The following is a 15,813-nucleotide window of genomic DNA, read 5'->3' on the forward strand; positions in this document are numbered from 1 at the left end:
TAAAATTAATTACCCGAGTAAACAGGAAGTGTAGGTTAGCAGCTGCAAAAGTGAAAAAAATGGCAGAGACAGTTTTCTACCTGAACTGTCACTCAAAACTCTCTATAACATCGGAGCATCCTCTTCAGCCTTCTGGCCCAGTATATCTGACAGACATATTTGTGAGGCAGGAACTATTGAGGACTTGCTTACCCTGTCTTGGCAGAGTTTGGCTGTCATCTGTGCCTACAAACAAACAAAAAGCCCTGAAATGTCATTTTCAGACAAGAAACCTCAAAAGAAGCAGTTAAGTGTGTTTCCTCTTGACCATCTACTGCTGGGCATATAGCTTATGCTTAAGTAATTTTTTTTTTAATGAAACCCTGTTTCAGAAAAAAGAAAAAGTTTGCTCTACAGTGAGACTCCCTTCTAGAAAACTAAATTTTTAATGTGTGGCTTTAACCAAGTTTATGGTCAGCTCTTAGTGTCTGAGTACATTGAATTCAGTAGCCGACTGAAAACGTGTTTTTTAGAAAGTAAAATGAGAGCACATGTTGATCTCACGTAGGACATCAGTTCTATCCCCAGCTCCCCCATGGCAGCTCACATCTACAACTCCAGGTTCAAGGGATCAAATGCCCTCTTCTGGCCTCCTCTGGCACTGCGCCCATGTGGTGCACATACACACATTTCCCTTTCATGTGAGGTCTCCAATATTGAAAGATTTGGAAATCACAGGCTTTCCTCCGTCCCCATGTCTACCCGTGCTTGTAGCTAAGATATGTAGTTCTGGGGCTAGGGTGATGGCTTGGTCAGTAAAGGGTTTTTCTGTGCAATTTGAGGACCTAAATTCAGATTCCAAGAACCCATGAAAAAGCCAAGTGTGGTTGTAATCACAGCACTGGAAAGGCAGAAATAGGAGGACTCCCCAGGGCTCAACAGCACTTAGTATAGGCAAACTGGTGAGCTCCAGGTTGAGTGAGAGACTCTGTCTCAAAAATTAAGTAAAAGTGTTAATAAAAAGCACGCATTAGAAAGAATTAATATGGAGAGTGACTGAGACAGAAACCCAGTGTCACCTCTGGCTTCCACGTGTGTCTACATATTCCACACGTATAAGTATAAGGACACACACACACAAAGTAAAAAAACAAACAAACAAAAAAAAACTTCATAGTTCTATGTAGACACCTGAAAATTCTCCCTCACGTCAGCCTTCACCCCTTTTTTTCCTTGGTATTCAAGCAGGGCTCAACGGGATCTTTTCTATCACTTTATTCCTGAGGGGGAAAAAATCTAAAGTGGTCTCAGATAGAAGAAGCAGCCAGGCTTCCTCAGCATTAAATTCCTCAGCTTTCCTAACATCTTATCCTGAATAACAGGTTTCAGACCCAGCTTCAGTCAAGACAGCACTATCTTGGGATCAGCTCTGCCCCTGCCGAGCTTGGAAGGGGACAGTGTAGTTCAAAACTGAGGTAACCTATTGGAATAGCCACAGTATACGTCTTTCATGACAGTTGAGCTGGGCTGTTGATTTCCACCTTTTTTCTACTTTTATTGTAAGGTTGAATGAAAGGAATCCATGCTATTTAGTGGCCCTTAAACTCTAAAATCTCTGTGAATTCCTCAGAAACCTTCAGGAGGATAAAGAACTTATTAAAATAAAGGAACAAGTGGGAACTGAAGGCTTTATCTCAATATGAGACAAATTCTGTGATGTCTAAGCTTAATTACAAGGGTGGAAGACAGAAGGAGATATAGAAGAGGTTAGTAGGTTAACAAGCTACAGAACAAAGAACAAAGGCTGCTTTTACCTTCCTGAATTCACGTTGAAACTTCAACTAAAATCCACCCTGGCTTTCTGGGAGACATTGCATCTCACTTGTAACCCCAGCCAACCAACGGCTGCTCCTTCCTAGGGGCTGGCATCCTCCTCTGGTTTGCATAGTCCCAGTGTTCTTACCTGTAACCAAGCCAGGTTCAAGGAGAATGTTCCTTAGTCCCTAGACAGAGATCTTTCTTCAAAATAGAAGTTAACATTGGTATCACTCAGGCTTCAGAAAACTCAAAAGAATCCTCTTAAAATTTAACCTTGGAGGTTTTGCGTGAATTCATGACCATTTTCTCAGCTGGAGTCCAAAAGTATAGCTACCTGCCAGGCTCAATGGCCATAAACGTACCAGTAGTAGCTCATTAGAATTATTCCCTGCAGTGTGGAATCCTGCTTTCCAGCAACATGGTTCCTGGCCCCGAAGAAGGTCCAAAGACAACATTTCCTAAGACTTCACCTAAGTTTTACAGATCCCACACTCCTGGGTCTCACTCAGTGACTCCAGAAGTTTCCATCCACAAAACTTCTCGCCTTTCTGACGCTTCAGGAGCTCACCCCTGTGGGAGGCAGTGACTGAGCCACCATCCTCAGGGATTCAACACGGGGCTGCAACGATGTACCAGCCTGAGCTGGACCCTGAACAGAGGATACAGCCCTAGGAGATTATCACGGCTCAAAATGATGGGCCTGGAGCCTGGACGGATGGCTCTGCAGTTAAGAGCTGAACAGTTGGGAACAGTTGGGGATTCAGTGATGCCTCCGGTTTTTCTTTCAAATCAAGTTCTGGTGGTGACCTTCAAACTAGGAGGCTATACCTGAGGAAACCACTGGATTCTACAGAGAAGGTTTCTTTTGGCTGCCTGTGGATTTTCTGAATCTCCATATATTCTTTGGTCCAGCATATGTCTACAAAGATTCCATAAAAAACACATTTGACAAGTTGGGCCCTATCAAACATTCCAGGGTCAATGTCTATGCTTCCATTTGCATGCTACAGGATCTGAAATAATAAGAAAAGTCACAGAACTGCAGCCTCTCCTAGGGATGTCCTCGCAGAAAAGGAAGAAAAGTCGCAGAACTGGAGCCTCTCCTAGGGGTGTCCATGCAGAAAAGGAAGAAAAGTCACAGAACTGCAGCCTCTCCTAGGGATGTCCATGCAGAAAAAGCCAGATCCTTGACTCTGCATCAGGGAAGAAGTTTAGGATGAATCAATAGTCAAAATCAGTTTACTTAGTAGAGATGAGAGATAGGGCATGCTTCAGATTTAAGCAAGGGAATCCAGAGGCCAAGGCAAAAACAAAAACAAAAAAACAAAAAAACAAAAAAAAAAAAACAGACAAAGATAAACAGAAACAGAGGGACTTCCAACAAAAAGACAATAGCATGCTTTCAGGACCTGGGCGCATCTTTCTCATGAGGAAGAGATTCAGACCTGAGAGTCTTCCGTGATATCAGTAGTGGTGATTTCCAAGGTTTTTGAAGTTACACTTGTTCAGACAATATAATTATGTTCATCTTCAAAGCTAAGATAAAATTTCAAGTGTAAATAAACTTTACCACAAGAAAACCCACAGAATCAACTAGCCTGGGCCCATAAGGTTTGACAGGGACTGAACCAACAATCAGGGACTGGCCTGTGCATATATGTTATAGTCCTATAGCTTGGTCCTATGGGACTCCTACTGGGAACAGGGGTTGTCTCTGAGCCTTTTGCCTGTTTTTGGAATACTACTGGGCTGCCTTGTCCAGCCTAGGCTTGCTGCAAGTTGATATGCCATGCTCAGCTGATATGTCTGGGAGGACTGCCTTTTCTTCATAGGAGTGGTTTGAGTGGGGGAGGTGGCGGGCAGAGGGAAGGACTGACAGAAAAGGAGGATGGGAAAATGACAGTTGGGATATAATATATGAGAGAAGAATAAATTTTAAATTTTTAATGAGGAGAAACTGTCATCTAGTTTATTTTCTTCATCTTAAGGGACATTCCTTTGTAAATGAAATTGTAATGTGTTTCCCTGAGGTGCATTCTTCAAGTTTAGGGATAAGAGAAAAGTATTAATATGGCCAAAATCAAAAGTCACAAATATTATGGCTCAAAGCAAATGTAGTGAATTTATTATTTTTCACATCCATGTTCACAATGTCTTTAGAGAAAAGAGGGCAGTCTCTGAGGGACGATTTGGATTTGACCGGCCATGCTGAAGTTTGTGGCTGCAGGAAACACATGCTAGAGAGCCTTTCCTGCCACACCTCCCTAATTTCCCCTGCCTTCCTATCCTGCCTCATTAGTATGTTAAAAAAAAAAAAAAAGGTAACGAGAAAGAGGTGAGACTAAAGTACATTGTTTTCATCAACTCTCTAATCCGAAATATTGTACTATTGCAATGTATAACTGTTTTTATGATCCTTTGCGTAGGTATTAAGCATCTTACAGGAAATGCTGTAGTATGTTGTGATCAAAAGAACATGCCTAAAATGAAGGTGCTGCTGCTGCCAATCTCCTTCGGGGACATATTTTATGCATGATGCTGGGCAGGATAACTAGCCTCTCTAACCTCACGTTCCTTGTATGATTGGATGTGAGTTGCATAACACAGAGGCAGTGTAAGAATTTAACAGGGTAATACATACAAGCAGTTTAGCACACATTATGCATTAGTGTGTCAGGGCTGCTATAGACAAACAGCACATACTAAGTGACTTAAATAAGAGCTGTTTGTTTTCTTATAGTTCTGGAAGCCAGGAATCCAAGACCAAGGTGGAGTAGTGTCATTTTTTTCCTGAGACCTCTTTTGGCTGCTCTGGCTGTTCTCCCTACATTCCTGGGGTCTCTGGGTGTCCTGGTCTCTCTTCTCAAAAGACAGCAAGTATATTGCTTACCCTGGCATGTTCACTTTACCTTAATCATCCATTTAAAACCCTGTTGCCAGATGATCTCAGACTCTTCGCAGTAGGATTTAGAGCTTCAGTGTATATAACACGCTAGGATCTGGAGGACCATTTGTGTATCATGGTATAATCAGTAAATGCAAGCTTCAAATAAATGACTACTATTAACTGCAATGACTGCCTCACTTACTTATTCCTTTACGCATTAGTAATGCATGTCATGAGTGTGGCTTCTCTGGCATTTCTCGAAGGCAAAACCTCATAACACACATCCTGTTCCTCCAGCTCTTGCAGTCTTTCTGACCTCCTTCCACGATGACCTCAGAGATTTAGGTGCAGGAGCTGTGTTGCAGATTTAACTGTTGGGGCGGGGCACATCACCGTTGCTTCTTCTGTGCATTGTGATCTGTTGCGGTTTTCCATCATGACCTCTGTCTGCTGCATGAAGACAGTTTGTTGATTGGGTGTGAAGAACAATTATCTTATATTATGGGGTTCAGTCCAAAATCATACACTTATATATTCTTATAAGTAACTTTATATGGACTCAATAACTTTATACTGGCTGAACAGGTTATATTTAAAAGCAAGACATGTGAATGTGCACACTCAACCGTGTGTGTGTGTGTGTGTGTGTGTGTGTGTGTGTAACAATTAAAGAAATAGAAACCACGAATTTGAGAGTAAGCAAGAAGGCATGTGTATGGGAAGAGGTGGAGAGAGAAAAAGAAGGGGGAAATTATATTTTAATTTCAAAAATTAAAGAAAAAATTTTAAAGTTTTCACTAAAAAAAAGAGACCTATCCCCCCCCTCCCTAAAATATGCACCAGTCCACGGCCTGTCGTGCTGAGTGAGGAAACTCCTTGACTGCAGGAGTTCCATTTAGCCCTGGGGTGCTGGAAGGTGGTGAGTAAAGAACTAGCCGAGATCTCAGTGTAACCTGCTACCCACATCTCAGGCTCCACAGCTACCATGGTGTGTGGCCAAACAGAAGCCTAGGCGAGGCTGACCTGAGGCACCTTCTGTGATATCACTGATCTCATTTATAGTGCACCAGAATACAAAGCCGTGTCCTGAGAAAAGGGCGAAAACATTGGACTCCCCTCCCAATTTTCAAGTAACCCTTCTCAGTATAATAACCTGACTTTGAAAGCTGAAGCAGAGCAGGGGCAGAGGGATCACAGAAAACCACCAGCTGTGTAAACAGAGAGACACTGAGTGCACCTCAACTGGCATCCTGCATGCCAAGGATTGCAAGGGAGCAACAGCCTTTCTCAGAATTGATGAATGCTTGCAAAGTGACCTTTCAACAGCTATAGACAAAGAATGGAGCTACAATTAACATTAAAACAGCAGCTCTCTTCTTAAGCTGAATTACTTATGAAAAGCTTTGGATTCAAAAGCATGACACATTCTCACATACACACAGAAATGGCACACACACATACACACACACACACACACACACACACACACACACACACACACACCACACACACACACACCACACACACGCACATGCATGTACCAGGTCTTGGGATAGAGCCAAACAGTAGTTGAATTTGGGGAGAAAAGAGTCAATTTTCCAGACCATTTGTAGAAACAATATAACACTAGGGCTAAGTATTACAAGATTATTATTTATCAGTATTGCTCGGTCACATGTCATGCTGAAGTTTAATGTATACATCCACTCAAACTCAACCCATTTTTTAACCAAAGAATTATTTTTCTCTTTTTTTATTTTTTACATATACATTTATATTGTTATACATATATACAATAAACTATATATAGCAGGAAGAACCATGACACAATCAGGAATTTTATAAATGTTACATTCTTACCTATTTTAATGGTATTTTGTTTTTACAATGTTTTAAGGACTTCTGTAAAAATTGGAAACACTTTCTGTGCTATGTAAACAAATTACTCCCTTGCACCTAAGCGTCCTCTGTTTTGGAGGTTGGGGATTGTTGTTGTTGTTGTTTTGTTTGTTTGTTTTTTGTTTTCTCAAGACAGGATTTCTCTGTGTAGCCTTGGCTGTCCTAGACTGGTTTTATAGGTGAGGCTGGCCTTGACAGAGATCCATCTGTCTCGGCCTCCTGGAGTGCTGGGATTACTGGCCTACACCCCCACACCCATCGAGTCCTCTGTTTTATATGTGACATGAAAATGGGGGGAAATCACTACTAGTTAGAAAAGGGGCAAGGACTGGAAATGAAGAGATGGCTCAGAGGTTAAGAGGACTAGCTGTTCTTCCAAAAGTCTTGGGTTCAATTCCCAACACCTACCTGGCAGCTCACAACTGCCTATAACTCCAGGTCCAGGATAGCAAACACCTTCATACAGACACACGTGCAAGAAAACATCAATTCACATTAAAAATAAAGAAATAATAAAAAGTGAAAGAAAAGGGGACAAGGATGAACGTGAGAGAAAAAGGATGGAAGAGACTCAGGCTAAGCAAATTTGTTTGAAAATGCAACAAAAGAACCTAGTATCATAAAAGTCACAACCTATGCTCCTGTCCATTGACAGGGACCAGCCTCCGGCCTCAAAGAGCCCAGTTAATACTGAAAAACAGAAAAATATTTATTCAGTGTGGTCACATTGGGAGAAAAAGAGATCCAGTGACTCCCATGCCACCTTTGGGGTCCGAACCTGAGAGTGGGGTTTAACGAGAAGGCACAAGGTGCTCATATCTAAGCGGCCCTAGTCACAGCATGGTCCATCTCACTGTTGTCATGGTTTCAGTCTCTCCTGTAAGGTGGGTGGACAGATTGAGGGCATGCTGTGAAATCCCGTTACCTAGCAAAGACCCATAAAGTACTGAAAAGCCAAAAGAGGAAAAACTTCCTAATTCTGCCATCAGAGTGGTGTCATTTTTCTTATGACAGATAAATTATAGACCACAACCAAAGGGAAACAGAAGCATCCGATGGGCCCACAGAGAGAAGTCAGAACTCTAAACTAACAAAAACTGTATGTGATTGGTCAGGGAGACATGAAGAAGGCCAGTGTGAAAACCACCATCCTAGGGGCCAACAAACATAAAAAAAAAAAAAACAACTGTCTACCAGCCTACGTGACTAACAGTGCAGCAGTTTGCGTCTTAATCAGATAAAATGAGCAACAAAGATTCCCTGACACATGTTTGATGATACACATAATTGTCTCTGAGCTGCATGCTAATTAGACATCAATCTTAAGTAGTTCATCGAAATGACTGTGATTGGACTGACATTCACTCAGCGCACCCCAGCATTTCAGGGCACGGAACCCGGGAGATGCCTCGGAGGAGCCCTGGTGACTTCAGCTTCCGTGAGAAGCAGCCTCGCCCAGCCTGCAGTCTCTTACTCAGGAAGCTCAGGACGTGGAGTTCGAAGAGCTTTCCTCTGCCCCCTGCCAAGCTCTCATCTAGACTTTGTTCTTCCTTCATTATTGCTTCTGATCCAACTCTGCCCAGGGAATCGAGGCCAGCCGTCTGTAGTGCTGCATGCAGACCGTGACAATCAGCATCCTTCTAGACTCCGGCTAAGTCCACAAGCCTTGCAAGGAGCTACGAACATGGCCCTCCTTTGGCTATGTAAAGGCGTCTCTTGACGGTTCGGTAAGGGCACTCTCTGAGCAAGCAATAATCATCTGAGTTTGGGTAATGAACACTCATGTAAGAAGCGAAGCATGGCCACGCCCACATCTGTAACACTGGTGTGATAGGAGCAAAGACAAGAGGGTCTTAGGCCTCACTGGACACCAGCGTTGCTAGGTCCAGGTTTGACAAGATGCTCTGTCTCAAAGAGCATAAGGCAAAGAGTAGTAGAGTAGGGCACACACAATGTTCTCCTCTGGCCTATGCACACACACACACACACACACACACACACACACACACACACACTTCCTTTGGAGGATGGAATGGAATGAACTAGCAGGCTGGAATCACGAGGAAGGAAGACAAACACCGGGACAATAAAATACTGCATTAGCTAACTTAATATCAACCTCAGTTGCTTCTGCGTATCTGCTATTTGCCCTGCGTTGGAATTCGTAGACTCTGAATTAGACAAATACTAGGTATTCGTGGCTACTCATAACACGTAAGGACAGTGAGGCTTAAAGAAATACCTCCACCTCACCTAGTGGGAGACAGCAGATGCAGGGCCGCAGCCAGTCACTGTGGAGGCAGACATAGCAATGAAAAGCATAAAGACAAGCACAACTCCTTAGAAATAAAATGGGGCTTATGTGTAAAGTCCAGCAATTCTGCATTTGGAACTGAACTATGAGGGGGAAAAAAAACCATAAGAGTTTCCAACTGCTGCTGGGTAAAGTGTCCAGCTGAGCACTGGTTGCCTAAGGAGGGTCACAGAGGAAATCTCAGCTCAGGGACTAACTTTTAAATTTATAATATGGAGATTATGCCTGGTAAGATGAGCCTTTCCCATAGAGCATCACCCAGAGGGTCACTAGGTCCTCTTCTCCTTACTAGACTCCTCAGCACAGTGTTAAAAAAGAAAGGCCTTGAAGAGGAACAAGCAGACAGATACCGTGTGTGTGTGTGTGTGTGTGTGTGTGTGTGTGTGTGTGTGTGTCTGTGTGTGTGTGTCTGTGTGTGTGTGTCTGTGTGTGTCTGTGTATCAACAGAAGTGTGCCTGTGTTTGTGTGTGTACATGTGTCTGTTTATGCATGCATGCTCGCCAATTGTTTGCACACAAAAATAAGAAGTTGACCACAAGGGGAAATCATTATGAACATGTTTTGAAAACTCACTCCAAAGTTGAGAATGTGAAACTAGCTATGAAATGAGTGAGATGACATATCTATGTCACTGGTGATGTCCAGGATCCTCAGCTGTATCTCAAGTGGGGGACAGAGAAGGGGCCTTCATTGAGGACCAGCAGAGCCTGTTGCCACCCTTCTGAGACAAAAGTTTACTGTCCTGACTTTGGTCTCAGTGGACTGATGCCTCAGGATATTTTACTTCTAAGTGGCTTCTGGCTGGAGCTGAGTAACTCCAAAATTTTTCAAAAAATGGAAATTAAAACCAGTTGTGAGGTCTGGGCTTATATCTCAGTGGAGAGGTGGTGGTGGTAACTTAGCAGGCACAATGGTATATTATCCCGAATGGTCCAAAAGAAGATAAGTTGTATGTAAACCTTGCGATGATCCTCACAGCAGAACAAGGACTTCGGAACCCACATATATTTGGTTTAATAAGATATTGAGCAAATGTTTAAATAATAATGCTCTAAATAGTCTCTGATAAATCTTGACTTTGTCCATGTGTTTGTGGATTGGTAAGGCAGAATTAAATGTCAGTTAGGCCTATTCATTGATCACAAGAAATAATTTCTTACACATTATTTAGTATTATGAAGAGAATACATTATTTTTCTTTGAAGCATTGATGCTTCAATGTATATTTTTGTCAAAAGGCATTGTTTAGGACTTTAAAGAAAGATTAGCATATTGACACTTTAAGAAAACTAAATACGCATGCCCCATCACCCTCTTGCAAATATAAAATGAAGATTGAATTCAATTTCTAAATTACATCAAATTCAACATATTTACCAAAAAGAAATAGAGCTATCAGAAGGCAACGTGTAATGTTCTTTAAATTCTCAAAGCTGAGCTTCAGGGAAGAAACTGTAATATAGACTGTATTGCAAAAAAAGTGAAATTTCAGAAATTGCAGGAAGAGGTAATTCTCTGGAATTGCGGGATGAACGGGAGTGCAAATCTGAGGTGAATGTAACATCTTCTAATGGGAAGATCTCGGTGCCCGTGCCAGGAACAGGGACAGCCCAATGAGTCCCTGGGAAAATAACACCGAGTCACTGCAGACTGTGGACAAAATGTTCAGTCCAATGTTGAAGACTCAGAAGTATAACTCAGAAATCAGAGCTCAAGACTGGCCTGAAAACCACCCTGTCTTAGTTTGTTTTCTATTGTTGTGATAAACCACCATGGCCAAAAAATGGCTTGGAACATTGACATGTTATAGCCCACCACAGAGGGAACTCAGGGCAGGAACTCAAGGCAGGAACCTGGAGGCAGAGCTGAGCACAGGCTGTGGGAAAACACTGATTACTGGCTTGTTTTCCTCTTCATTAACTTTCTAAGTGTGAAGTTTCATGGGGCCTGTGAAAATGGGGCAAAAGATAGAAGAGGGCTGAGCTGACATTAGTTATGCACCCTGCAGGGTTCTGAGGCATTGGGGGAAATGCCTTGGTAGAACAACAGGAAAACCCATTTGCTAATTAGAAGTAGAAGCAGGTGTTCCAGCTCCTCCTGGAGACACATATGGGAGGAGACAGAAAGAGTGATTGACACATTCTCAGAAAGGGGTCCTACAGGGAGAGGAAGCCATAACTGCCCTTGGCAATTCCTGGATTGTGGTAGTTTCCCTCACCAGGCAGCATCACACAATGGAGACAAGTGTAATATGAGTGCTCCGGCAGCACCAGGAGAGCAGGTACTCCTCAACCGACAGAGGGGTGATGGCCTGATAAGCCTATAACCAAGTGAGAGTGCTGTCACTCAAAGGCAGTTTACATATCTAACCAGCCCAAGGTCGTAGCTCACAAACACAGTCTACATGTAGGCTATTAGTTGGCTGCCTCATGTAACTGACTGTCGGCTACAGGTTACTGCAGCTGCCCAGAGTTGTCAGGATATGGTACTATGTATGGATCACCTGGAAAAGGTCAACATTCCCACGTCCCTTGGAAGGGGAGGCCTGGTGGCACTTAGAGGAAGGACAACAGGCTACCAAGAAGAGACTTGATACCCGATGAGCATATACAGGGGGAGGAGGTTCCCCCTCAGTCACAGTCATAGTGGAGGGGAGTAAGGGGAATTGGGAGGGAGGGAGGAATGGGAGGATACAAGGGATGGGATAACAACTGAGATGTAATATGAATAAATTAATAAAATATATTTTTTTAAAAGGTCAACATTCAAAAGTCCAAGTAAGACTCTTCTCGAATGCGTATTGCTTCGGCACTACAGTGAAAAAGATGAAAGCTGAAGGATCAAGCCTGCTTTATAATCCTAGCTCAGACACTACAGACCTCCTCCTTGTACAACGTTCTTCTATGGAGGGGAGCAGATGGTGCCTTCCTTATGCTGGCTGAGATCTATTATACAGCAAGGTCACTGAGGCCATACAAGATGTGTGAAAGCAGGACTAGCAGTATCTATTAATAAAAATGGGATGATTTGAAAGGAAGAAGGAACCAAAACAAAGAAAGAAAGAGGGAGAACAAGAGAGACAGATATAGAGGTGAATGTGGACCAAGTACATACAAAACAATATAAACATGCACAGTACTAGGAGGTGTTGTGCAGTCTACTTGCAGAATAAAATTACCAACAGTCTTACCCAGTTGTAAACCCTGAAAACTACAATAGCAACCATCATGACAGTGTGTGGAATGGTGGTCTACGTGTGATAGGGGTGACCCGTTGCTGTCTGGATTTAAGGTAAACTCCACAGGAGATAATGCATACCTGGTACTGAATACCTGGCCAAGAACGCATGGCCGGGGCCCTATATTCTCTAGTGGAGAGTCTACAAAGAAAGAAAAGAGAAAGAAAGAAAGTACCACTAGGAAAGCCATTTTTGTACACTTCAAATATGTTAGTAAAAATAACAAAGCTGTAACTTTTTAATGGGCCACCTTTTATATTCAAGGCATTGTTCACTTCTGGTGGTTTCTATAGCCTCTGACAATAAATGTAAGAATAGGAGGAAAGAATTTATTTCCCTAATGTGTCTTTGTTTCCCTGAGATTTCCATTTAGAGTTCATAATAATGATCTGATTTGATCATAGGAATTAAATCACACCTCACTCGTGGATTCTTAAACCAATTTTACCTTTTATAATGATGATTTAATGGGTCAAACTGCAGGCAAGGTCATAGTCCTTGGAGTTGACCAAGAGACAATACGTATCTGTTCTACCTGAAACCTGCTCGTATTTTAAATTCTGAGAATAGACCATGTAATGCTATATAAGAAAATGCCCAGTTCTAAGAGCTAAATATTCCTAGATAAACAGAGCACTGATCAGTCATTACTGCCTATTTGTATATACACATTGCAGAAGTCAACTGACCCTGGACAAAGTCCCCAAAGCTGCCAAGACAGGTCGTGAGTGGAAGAACATTGGGTAGCTCTACACACTGTCCTCAACCAGGCCATGTAGGTGCAGAACCCTCCAATCCCCGTGACCCCTCCTTGCCGGTTGAATTCTGGATGAAGCAAAGAACTTTCTCATGACGAAGAGCTTTGGCTCCTTCCTCGTGACTTATGGAAGAGTGCGGAGCTGCTTCTGAGGGTCAGCCCTTAAAGCAGCCGTGCTGGGCTCTGTTTGAGCTGTCTGTCGAGGCAACTCATCAAGCTGCTGGCTCCTTCGTCGCCGCCTCCTTTTCAAGTGCCGTCTTTTCGTTCTGTAATTCATAAATCCTCGCTTTCATGTGAGGACTCTCCCAGACACTTTATCAAATGCCCTTTGAAAACCTCTGCAGAAAATACAGCCCATGTCCTAGACTCCTTTCTCTCAGTGGTTTCTTCAGTAATGCAATCAATTTGAGGTGGCAGGGGACTCTCAGATACACGTTGTCCTCCTCTGAGGATCTCAAAACTCAGAAAGCCAACTCTGTAATTTTCCTTCATGATGCACTCTCCAGGAAGAAACATATAAATCCTGCATGCTTCCAACAGTGTAGACCTCAGTTTGCAAAACTTTACAATGGGCATTATCGCGTCATCCTGCGCTGCAAGGACTTTAGGATCATGCATTGCCCACATAATTAAAGCAGTAAGCCATAAAAAAAACACTGAAGCCAGGCCTAGTAATGTGAGCTTGTGTTTTAGCCACCATGAGGCTGAGGCAGAAGGCTCACAAGTTCAAGGTCTGCCTGGCCTATAGAGAACATTCAAGGACAAATTGGGTAACTTAGCAAGACCCTTTCTCAAAAGAAAAAACTTTAAAGATATGGGAATACAACTCCACGGCAGACTCCTTCTCTAAGAAGTGCAAGATCCTTGGATGGATTCCAGCACAGCAAACAAGGAAGAGAAAGGGGTAGAGAGTATAGCATCACTAGCTTAGTTAAAAGAGCACTTAACTAACCTGTAGTGTCCTGGGCCAAGATCTGCCCATCGTGATGTTCTTCTTATAGGTTTCTAGGACCCTCTGGATCCTTCTATTTCCCTATTCTCCCATACTTCTCTTACCTAGAGTCCCAATAGGATGTTCTCATGTCTATCCCAATCTCCTGGTAAGTGAAGGCTTTCATAGGACATGCCTCTTGGGCTAGTGTCCAATTATAAGTGAGTCTATACAATGTGAGTCTTTCTGCTTCTGGGTTAAATCACTCAGTATGATCATTTCTAGTTCCGTCCATTTGTCCACGAATTTCAGGATTTCCTTGTTTTTTATAGCTGAGTGGTATTCCATAGTGTAAATGTACCGCAGTTTCTTTATCCATTGTTCGACTGAGGGACATTTAGGCTGTTTCCATGTTCTGGCTATTATGAAAAAGGCCGCTATAAACATGGTTGAGCATATGTCCTTGGTGTGGGGTGGAGCATATTCTGGGTATATTCCAAGGAGTGAAATAGCTGGCTCTTGAGGAAGCTCTATTCCCAGTTTTCTGAGATAGTGCCAGATAGATTTCCAAAGTGGTTGCACAAGTTTGCACTCCCACCAGAAGTCCAACTCTTTTTTTTAACTTTTATTAATTTATTCATATTACATCTCAATTGTTATCCCATCCCTTGTATCCTCCCATTCCTCCCTCCCTCCCATTTTCCCCTTACTCCCCTCCCCTATGACTGTGACAGAGGGGGACTTCCTCCCCCTGTATATGCTTATAAGGTATCAAGTCTCTTCTTGGTAACCTGCTATCCTTCCTCTGAGTGCCACCAGGCCTCCCCATCAAGGGGACATGGTCAAATATGAGGCACCAGAACTGGAAGCCCAACTCTTAACGGCACTCTGCTATGCTTGCAGACTGGAGCCCAGCACAATTGTTCTTTGAGCAGTGGATCAGATAGAAACAGATGCTCACACTCAGCCAAACATTAGGTAGAGCACAAGGAGACTTGGGGAAGAGTTGGGGAAACAACAGGAGCTCCACAGTAAGACCAACAGAGCCAACTAACCTGGGCCCAGGGGGGCTTGTAGACACTGACGCACCAACCAAGAACCATGCTTAAACTGGACCTAGACCCCCTACACACATATAGTCAACAGACAGCTTGGCTTTCACATGGGTCCACTAGTAAGGGGAGCAGGGTCTGTCTCTGACATGGAATCTGTTGCCTGCTTTTTGATCACTTCACCCTGGCGGGGTGGGCTTGGCAGGCCACCATGCAAGAGGATGTGGTCAGTCCTGATGCAACTTGACATGCTAGGGCGGGCTGGGGGCCTTTTGTGAGAGGCAGGGGATGAAGAATATGGGAAAGAGGGAGGGAGAGCCAGACCGGGAGAGAGGGGGGAGGGGCTGCCATTGGGATGTGAAGTGAATAAATAAATATATCTTAAAACTCAAAAAGAAAGAAGAAGAAGAAGAAGAAGAAGAAGAAGAAGAAGAAGAAGAAGAAGAAGAAGAAGAAGAAGAAGAAGAAGAAGTTGTTCAAGTCCACCCTTGACTACATAATAAATTTGATGTCAGCCTGGGCTACATGAAAATCTGTCTCATAAAACAAACAAAAAAAAAAGAGGGGAGGGAGAAAGAAAGAGATGAAAGAAGGAAGGGAGGAAAGAAGAAAAGAAGGAAAAAGAAACCCCTCAGTGTGTTTCAGTGTTTCAAAGCCCTTTGTGGAAGGGCTTTACTCAACCCCCGTGAAGTTCCTCTTGGACGAGCGGCCACTTACACACCACCAGGTAACCCGCTCCATTCTCTCTTCCCAGGCCCCAGCCATGCTGTTCAGACACAAGTGGGAATTTACATTTCAGAGCTGCCCAGTGACACAAATGGAGACTTCCAGGTAGTTCTGAAAAAAAGAAGAGCTGGTGAGTCCTCTTGATTCAGAGACTCCTGGAGTCACGGGTTAGCCAGGTGCTGCTTTTTGGTAATGTGACATATCATTTGCCT

The sequence above is a fragment of the Acomys minous genome, assembly GCF_964271855.1.
Source record: "Acomys minous genome assembly, chromosome: 5".
Lineage (NCBI taxonomy): Eukaryota > Metazoa > Chordata > Mammalia > Rodentia > Muridae > Acomys > Acomys minous.